Consider the following 9,352-nt stretch of genomic DNA (forward strand, 5'->3'; position numbering starts at 1 on the left):
CAATGTAGTAGACTCTGTGGACCAGGTCTGCTAGTATGCAGACATTCAGACTTCTCCAGGCATCTGGGGCTTTTGGTCTTTGAATGTAGTTCCTCGCACCAAGAAGTGCTGCAGCTGAGACACATTTCTATGGACATATAAACACATGGAAGACAGAGAAGACTATCTGTGAGTCGTGCTGATCCACTATGCTTCACCTGCTAAGCAATCAGGGAACGAAGGGACTAGTTCAATTCAATTCATTAAACATTTATTTTATTTTTTCTTATTGCATATAAAAACTATTTTTAACATTCAAATTTTAAAATTTTGAGTTCAAAATTCCCTCCTTCCCTCTTATCCCTCCCCCCTGCAAGATAGTCCGCAATTTGATATATTATACATATGTAGTCATGTAAAACATATTTCCATATTAGTCATGTTGTAAAAGAAAACAGACAAAAATTTAAAAAAGTAAAAAATTCTCTGTTTATATCTGTATTCAGACCACTTCTTTCTCTCAAGGTGGATAGCATGAGTCCTTTGGAATTGTCTTGGATCATTGTATTGCTGAAAATAGCTGCGACATTCACAGTTACTTGATCATTTTACAATGTTGCTGTTACTGTGGACCATGTTGTTCTAATTCTGCCCACTTTACTTTGCATCAGTTCAGTTAAGTCTTTCCAGGTTTTTCTGAATGTATTCTGTTCAACATTTCTTATAGCACAAAAGTCATTAAACATTTAGTAAGCATTTTCTAATCTTCTGGGCACTGTATCTTGAAAGATGGAAAAAGATGTGATGACATGGGCTAGGAGAGATTGTCTAGCAGTCGACAGTTCCTATGTTCTACTGAGGCCTGGAGCACTTATTTGTGAAAAATCTTTGCTCCCCTTTACATGTCAATCTACTTTCCTCTGGGCTTCCCTTTGGTAAGTGGAAGGAAAGTGAGGGCAGAAAAGAAGTTTGAGCTGTTGGTCAAAGAAAGAGAAGACAGGGGAGAAAAAGAGAGTAGTGAGGCTGTAATAGAGGTTTCCAATATTTTAGGAACACTGAACAGGGAAAGAATTTACAGGAAGATACAACAGGCTACATGATTCACTTGGGGCCAAAGTTAATGACTAAGTCAGAATTAGAATGTCCCCCTCTAACATTTAATTGGGGCAAATTAGTACATGTTCCAGATTCCCAATATACAAGTCTACTTCTGATGGATGCTTAGAAAAAACTAGATGATTAGACACTTCCCATAAGACTTGCCCTGTTGGCAGTAGACTAAAATAGAGAGGCAATAGAGAATCTTAATTGAGGCTCTCTAAAAGTAATTTTCATTATGAGGTAAAGAATTTCTATTGATTGGTGTGGCTGCTAAACGTTTAGATGAGAGGTATGAACATCCTAGTGTGACCAGTCATTCCCAATCAGCTACTCTTTGACTAGCATTGTACTAGGTTAGTTGGGGGAAAAAAAAGAGATATCAAGCAGAGTCCTTGCCATCAAGGAAATTATTATTAGTAATAATAGTGCAATTTATATACTGCTTTAAAGTCTGAAAAGAACTTTGTATACATTAACTTTTTTGATATGTATAACCATATCCTGTCAGGCAGGTGCTATAATTATCCCTGTGTTACAAATGAGGAAACTGAGTCAAGGTTAAATATATATGAGGAGGGATTCAAACTCTGGTCTTCCTCGTTGCAAGTCCTATATAGTATACATTGTGCCACCTAGCTAAATCTATCTGGGAAAACAAAACTAGCATAACTCTGCCATTAATCTATCTCAAGCAATAGAGAAGTCATATTCAGTGATTATATACTTTCACACATGAATCTATAATTTCACCAGTTGGAATATTTCCTCCAGCAAAATCCTTCTATGACTTGGTACCCAGCTTTTAAGAGTTGTTCTGGCTAAAATAATTCCTTACCCTGACACCAGTCTGACCATGAGTTTCTTGGGCACATATCTAGGCTGGCCCTTACGCAAATGATATTCAGTCAACTGGATAGAGTGTTGCATCTAAAGTCAGAAAGACTTGAGTTCCAATAGAGCCTCAGATGCTTATAAGCTGTGTGATCCTGGGCAAGTCACTTAATCTGTTTTCCTCATTGTAAAATGGGGATAAAAATAACACCTATCTCACAGAGTTGTGAAAATAAAAAGAGATATTTAGCACAATCCCAGGCATATAAGTTAGGAAGACCTGAATTCAAATCTAGTCTCAGATACTTGCTATCTGCGTGACCCTGGACAAATCATTTAACCCTGTTTTCCTCAGTTTCCTCATCTATAAAATGAGCTGGAAAAGGAAATGACAAAGCACTCCAGTATCTTTGCCAAGAAAACTCCATGGACATTATGGTCCATGGGGTCATGAAGACTTGGACATGACTCAATGCTTGAACAACAATCAAAATATAGATATTAGCCATTATTATTATTTTGTAATTACTTCTGAAGCTTTCTGATGTGGTAGGATCTGCCTTGTTCTCTGCTTGTCCTTAGAAATCCTGAATCACTTCTTTTCCCTAAGACATAATAAAAAAAGGATTTAATGCATTATGTCATGCTGTAACAAAGTGCTTAATTGTATTTTATGATCAAATTGTAAGAGATAACATGTAAAGTACTTTGTGAGCCTTACAGTGCTACGCAAACACAAGCTACTGCGTTATTGTTATTATTTTGTTGTTGTAAAGACAATCATAGAGTAAGACAGCTTATCACAATGTTATAGTTTTGTGGTGCTGGCAGGTAGGTGGTAAAGTAGATAGAGCACCAGGTCTGCACTCAGTAAGACTCCTCTTCTTGAGTTCAAATCCGGTCTCAGACACTTCCTAACTGTGTCACCCTAGGCAAGTCACTTAACCCTGTTTACTTCAGTTGCCTCATCTGTAAAAAATGAGCTAGAGAAGGAAATAGCAAGTATCTGACAAGAAAACCTCAAAAAGGGTCACAGTCAGACAGGATTTAAATGCCTGAATGACAAGTTGTATGTTATAGACAACAGCTATAAAAGGAGTTAGACGAAAAAAGTGAGAGATATCAAGTTGCTAGAGAAGCTTATTGGAAGAGAGGAGATAGATTCTGAGACTTGAGGAATGGTTTGACTATAGATAGTATAAGGAGGTGGAAGGGTTATAGAAATAGAAGGAACAAAGACAAGAGGGCATCAAATGCATAAACAGTACATGTGAGAGACAAGACAAAGACTGGGTGAAATGGGAAGGATGTGTAGGAAGAGGAAGCCTAGATTAAAGAGAGTATTTAAAGTGAAATACAGTAGGTGATAGGGAGCCATTGCTTGTTCTTGGGTGAGGGATTAGAATGATGGCTATGATGTTTTAGAAAGGATGCTCTAGTAATAGTGTGCCAAATCAATTGAACTGGATGAAGCTTCCAGGAAGGAGTATTAGGTTTAGGAACCAGAAACATACAGGGGATAGTGGAGAAGAAATATTGATTGTTCAGAGGGAGCTTTTACTTTATGGGTCTGCTTAGATAATACCATCTACACTGCCATACAATGTCTACATGGTTAATCTATCTCTAGATGACAATATTGACAGGATTCATAAGTCCCTCTCTAAGGACAGGCTATATAATTTGTGACACCAACCAGTCCTGCTGGATGCTGTTTTGCTTTAACATCAGGAGTTCTGAGGCTGTGAACTTGACTTTACAAAAATATTATTTTGTGTGTGTGTGTGTGTGTGTGTGTGTGTGTGTGTGTGTGTGTGTGTGTGTGCGCGCGCGCGTGCCTCTGCAGCCCCCGGAGCCTTTCGGAGCGTTGCACGTTTATTGACTGCGGGAGGCGGGGGGGGGGGGGGGGGGGGGGGGGGGGGGGGGGGGGGGCGGGGGTGCGGGGGCGGGGGGGGGGGTCCGGGGGGGGGGGGGGGGGGGGGGGGGGGGGGGGGAAGGGGGCGGTGCAGGGGACGTTCACAGGTTCTTCAGCCACTGGAGGGACGGCCCCTGGGCATCCTGGAGGTGGCCGGGCAGGTCAAGCATGTTGCCGTCATCTCGGAGGGGAACCGGGTAGTTGTAGGGGGTCGCGCGGTTGATCATGCAGGCGTACTGAGTGTAGGGGGTCAGGGGGGGACACGAGCAGCGCCAGGGTGCCGATGGCGAAGGACGCAGTCAGCACCGGCTCCTTGGCCCAGGCCTCCTTCAGGAACCAGCACAGTCTGCCCGCCATGTTGGGCGCTTTAGCATTACCCTACAAAAATATTCTGATAATGTATTTTGATATAATTGATTTCCTTTATAATCTTATACATTTTGCCTCATATATTTAAAAACATTAATCTGAGAAGGGTTCCATAGGTTTCACCAGATTACCAAAGGGGTTCATAACACAAAATAGTTGGACCCTTGTGCTTATCATTTATTATTTAACTAATTCAATAGCATATATCAAGTGCTTATTATGTGCCAGGTGCAGCAGGATATATAAAAACATAAACAAAATGATTCTTGCCCTAGAGAAACTTATATTCTCCTGGTGTGAAGGGTGGGAAGAAACATGTACACAGACAGTTAAATTACTTCAACATATTTATAAAGTAAATACAAATTAATTTAGGGGATATGCAGGGATGTGCTTGCAGCAGCTCTAACTGTCTCATGATTGTTAAATTTTCAGTATGAGCATTTACAACTTAGAAATCAGCAAGTGCTAGAGGGCTTGATTTATTGTCTTTTATATCGTCTAGACTTAAGAAATGATGGAGAAAATATTAATAATGCAGATTAAACTTTAAAGTGTGTCATATATATATATATATATATATATGTATTTTTTTTCCCATCAAAGAGTTTGTTTTTAAACACTGACACTACATCCCTGGGGGGCATGACACTAGCATCTGGGGGAGCAGGAAAGATCTCATGTAGCAGATAGTATCTGAGCTGAACCTTAAAGGGAGAAAAGATTTTAATAGGCAGAAGTGAGAATGGAATGAATTCTAGGTATGAAAGACAGTCTGAGCAAATACATGGAGCTGGAAGATTGAAGGTCGTGTTTTGGAGTATAATAGCAAGTGGGCCAGGTTGACAAGAATACAGAGTTCGTGAATGGGAGGAATGGGAAATCGTTCTGTAAAGATAAATAGGAATTGAATTGTGAAGGGCATTAGATGCTAGATGAAGGAGTTGGCATTTTAAGCTTATAGTTGTGTCTTGACTTATAATTTAACTCTGTGCTCCTACTAAAGGTCTTCCTACCTATGAATGACTCACCACAACATTGTGAAGTAGGGGACATTTGCCTTCGGTGACCTTCTACCTCTCACACCAGTATTACTTATTTCCTTTTCCATTCTCAGAAATCAGTGATTAGGTGTCTCCTTTCCTCAGTACCCTGTTCACATCTAGCTATCATGGTAGGGAAACTCTGATGAATTAGTTCCTACTAAGGTGTTAGCTGTCCCAAGTGCAAATTCATTCATTCAACAAATTTTTTCTTAGTATATATACAAAAATGAATAAGACAGGATTACTGAATTGATCACAGGATGTTAGCTGATCTAGTATCTCATTATTTATCTTGAATTTTAACTCCTTATTAGCCATTTTTTGTCCTTCTAATACAAAGATCTAATATAGAGAAATAAAGCAAAACAATTGAGTAGTTTTGCCTTCAAGGAGCTTATAATCACACAGATAACTCTCTAAGATTTTTCAGGGGCTCTAAGGTTCTAAGGGGCTCAAAGAACTAGACAGGTCAGTAATATATATGGAAATAGGTCATATTATAGAATATTTAGCTTTCAAGAGGGAAGGCCCAAGGACTAAAGTGAAACTTGAAGAATTAACAACAGGAGTGATGAAGAAAGATTTGGGGTAAAGCATATTGCCAGATCTCAGTTCCTGTAGGGATGGATACGGCCTGATCTCAGATCCCTTTTAATTTGGAGGGGGGAAGTTGCTAGACTCTTGGTTGTCAAAGCCTTGGGTCGTGTTGCAGGGGGAGGAGTGGTGTGAAATAGCAGTTTTCATTTAGAAATGCTGCCTTAAGAGTTGGCATACCCAACTTTGTCAAGCTTTCTATCACTCTTCTTAATCGACATCCAGTGGAGGCTTCTGCTAAAAGCAAAGTAACTAATAATGTTTTGTTTTGTCAATGATCACTTCATCCTTCAAAACATAAAGGAAGTGAAAAGGGAAACTATTATTCTGAATCTAATAAGAAAGAGCTAAAGCACAATTGATAGTAACATATAGGGGTGTAATATCCACCCAGACTCAGAATTTGTAATAGAGAAAAGGAAAGTTGGATATTGACATGCACATGAGGTTTGGGGAGCTCTGCTTTCAAAGGTCCTAGAAACAGGAAAGATAGGATAACATGACCTAAAATTCTTGATAGGAAATCAGGTCCAGAAGAATGGGAAGTGTTCAAGAATGAAATTCTGAAGACCCAACAAAATGTTCTTTTTAAAAAATATATTATTGGGGCAGCTAGGTGGCACAGTGAATAGAGCACTGGCCCTGGAGTCAGGATGACCTGAGTTGAAATTCGGCCTCAGACACTTAGCACTTACTAGCTGTGTGACCTTGGGCAAGTCACTTAACCCCAATTGCCCTGTTTTCCCCCTTCCAAAAAGACAAAAAAAATGTATTATTTATTAACTTGAATTTCGGATTTTCTCTCTAACTGCAGCTCCTCCCCCACCCACTGAAAAGACAAAAACAAAAATCAATTATGAGTGTAAAATTATGCAAAACATATTTCCATGTTAGCCATATCATAAAAAGCCAAAAAAAGCGAGAAAACTATATTTCAATTTGCACTCAGAGTTCATCAATTATCTTGCTGGAGGTGAATAGATTTTTTTTTCCATTATGAGTGCTTTGAAATTGTCTTGGATCATTGCATTGACCAGAATGACCAATCTTTCACGGTTGATCATTATACAACATTGCTGTTAATGTACACAATGATCTCCTGGTTCTCACTTTTCTTTGCTTCAGTTTAAATAGATCTTGCCATATTTTTCTGAAACCACCTCCTTCATTATTTCCCACATCACAGTAGTACTCCATCACAATCATGTGCCACAACTTATTCAACCACTCTCTAATTGATGACATTTCTTTGCCACCGCAAAAAGATCTGCTACAAATATTTTGTACAAATTGGCCCTTTTCCCTTTTCTTAGATCTCTTTGGATTATAGATTTAGTAGTAGCATTGCTGGATCAAAGGTTATGTATAGTTTTATAGACCTTTGGGCATAGTTCCAGATTGTTCTCCAGAATGGTTGGACCAATTCATGACAAACTGTTCTAAACAGTTTTTTTTTATAAAAGTAGAGTTGTTTAAAGAAAGTGATGTGGATGAATAGGGAGTTTATCCAGTAATGTCATATTTTACAAAAGACATATAGAAGATGGAGGCAAGGGAATGGGGGATTATCATCCAATGGATTATCCTTGAATAAAGGATTAAAATAAAAACATGGCATAATTCTGAGAGAGTAGTGCCAGGGACATTTTATCTCAGACTGAACCAAGGCTGGAGAAGAACAGTGAAGACCAGAAAAAGGGATTTTTTTTTCTTTTCTTTCTTTGTTTTCGTTTTTTTTTTTTTTTTTGGTAAAGCTACATTGGAGAAAAGAGGAGGATCAAAGAAGGAACAAAATGTATGGTTAAGGTAGATATAGTGATGGAAAGCAAAATTACTCAATTGGTATTGTGCTTCTTTGTCATAGAGAATCTTTGTACTAGAAAATATGGATCAAAAATGGCTAATAAGGAGCTAAACCTAAGGTAAATAATTAGATAATAAGAGAACACTTACTTTCCTTTGATGAATTCAAGTCAACTGGCCAGGGTACAGAAAAAAGTGGTGGATGTGACTGCTCAGCCACAATCGGGAATCCTCCAAAGGTTATGGAGAATGGGATAGGTACTAGAGGAAGGGGGAAAGAGAGAAAAGCTAATGGTTGTCCCAATCTTTTGAAAAATTAAAATTATATTCTGTTATCTGTAGGCTAGTGAATTGAAGTCTCTTCTTGGGAAAATAATCTAAAACATGATTAAATGTTTCATTTATGAACATCAAGAAAAAAAAGAGATCACAGTAAGCCAGCATATCTCCATCAGGAGTACATGATGCCTCATTAAAGTCCTTCTTCCCTTCCTTCCTTCCTCCCTCCGTTCCTCCTTCCTTCCTTCCTTCCTTCCTTCCTTCCTTCCTGTAATGGGAATGTAATTTTGAATTTGAAGATCCCTTTTGTGCTGGCAAAAGTAGCAGGTACTTTGTACTTAGTAACTGATCAAGCCTCTGTTGGGGAAACAGAAGTTATGAACTCCTATGCTCTGTTACTGATGTAACAGGAAGAGGTTGCCTGAAACAGGAAGCTGATGCTGTGTGTATCTAAGGAAAACCCCTGGAGAGCCACAGTCAGAATTTTCTTGAGACCAGGATCTGGTGACAGAGCAGCTACAGAAGAGAGAATGGAAAACTGAGTCAGAATTTCTTGAGAACTTGTGGTGGTGGAGCTTTTTCTGAACAGGATCCCAGGAGGCAGGAGCCAGGAGGCAGGAGCCCAGGAACCAGGAGCCTGGATCCCAGAGCCCAGAGCCCAGAGCCAGAAGCCGGGAGCCCAGAGCCTGGAGCCCAGAACCCAGGTGACTGAAGCATGACTGGGATGCTGAGACTTTGTTTATTTATGGCTTGGTTGAGCCTTGAATTCCCTAGAGCAGAAATGGTGAAGGAACTGACATGGACCAGACCCTGTGAACTTCATTGTGGAGCAGGACCTGCCCAGAGAGCTGGTCAAGGAACTGGGAGCTATCTGCCATTGAACCCAGGTGACAGTCTGGTGAATCCAGGTAGAATCTGGGACCATGGAAGGGGATCCAGGGAATCTGAGAACAGGCCCCAAGTCAAGATAAAAAGACCGCTCATTGGGTACTGAGTAATTATGGAATTATAGTTTACTAGTGACCTAAGGGGTGGAGGGGTTTTGTGTATGATACTTAGTAATTGATTTCTGAATAAGTGACTGATTGAGTTAATCAAGACTGTGCCCCAAGAGTGGAAGACTTTGACTATTGTACTTTGAGATATTGTTACTGATAAGTGACTGACTGAGTTAACTTAGTTGCCCCATGAGTGGAAGACTTTGACTATTGTACTTTGAGACTATGTCGTGAATATTGTATTGTGATTTTCTGTGATAAGTTGTAAAATTGTGAATGCTGTACCTTTATTTTTCTGTGAAAGTTTTGCTTTGATTTGTTATGGAATAGAGTGATCACTATACTGTGGAATCAGAACCTTAAAAGCTATTCACACTAGCATTCTTCTGGAAAGCTTCTGTACATGGCATTACCCTTCCTTCCTTCCTTCCTTCCTT

The 9,352-nt window shown here is 39.5% G+C and overlaps 1 pseudogene; it reads right to left on the reverse strand.

The window, feature by feature from the left end:
* Positions 1–3,926: 3,926 nt before the first annotated feature.
* Positions 3,927–4,199, reverse strand: LOC138147485 (NADH dehydrogenase [ubiquinone] 1 alpha subcomplex subunit 3 pseudogene; annotated as a pseudogene).
* Positions 4,200–9,352: the final 5,153 nt, after the last annotated feature.

This window comes from Petaurus breviceps, unplaced genomic scaffold (genome assembly GCF_028583685.1).
Source record: "Petaurus breviceps papuanus isolate PSGF00001 unplaced genomic scaffold, PetGlider_PUasm1.0 90792, whole genome shotgun sequence".
Classification (NCBI taxonomy): Eukaryota; Metazoa; Chordata; class Mammalia; order Diprotodontia; family Petauridae; genus Petaurus; species Petaurus breviceps.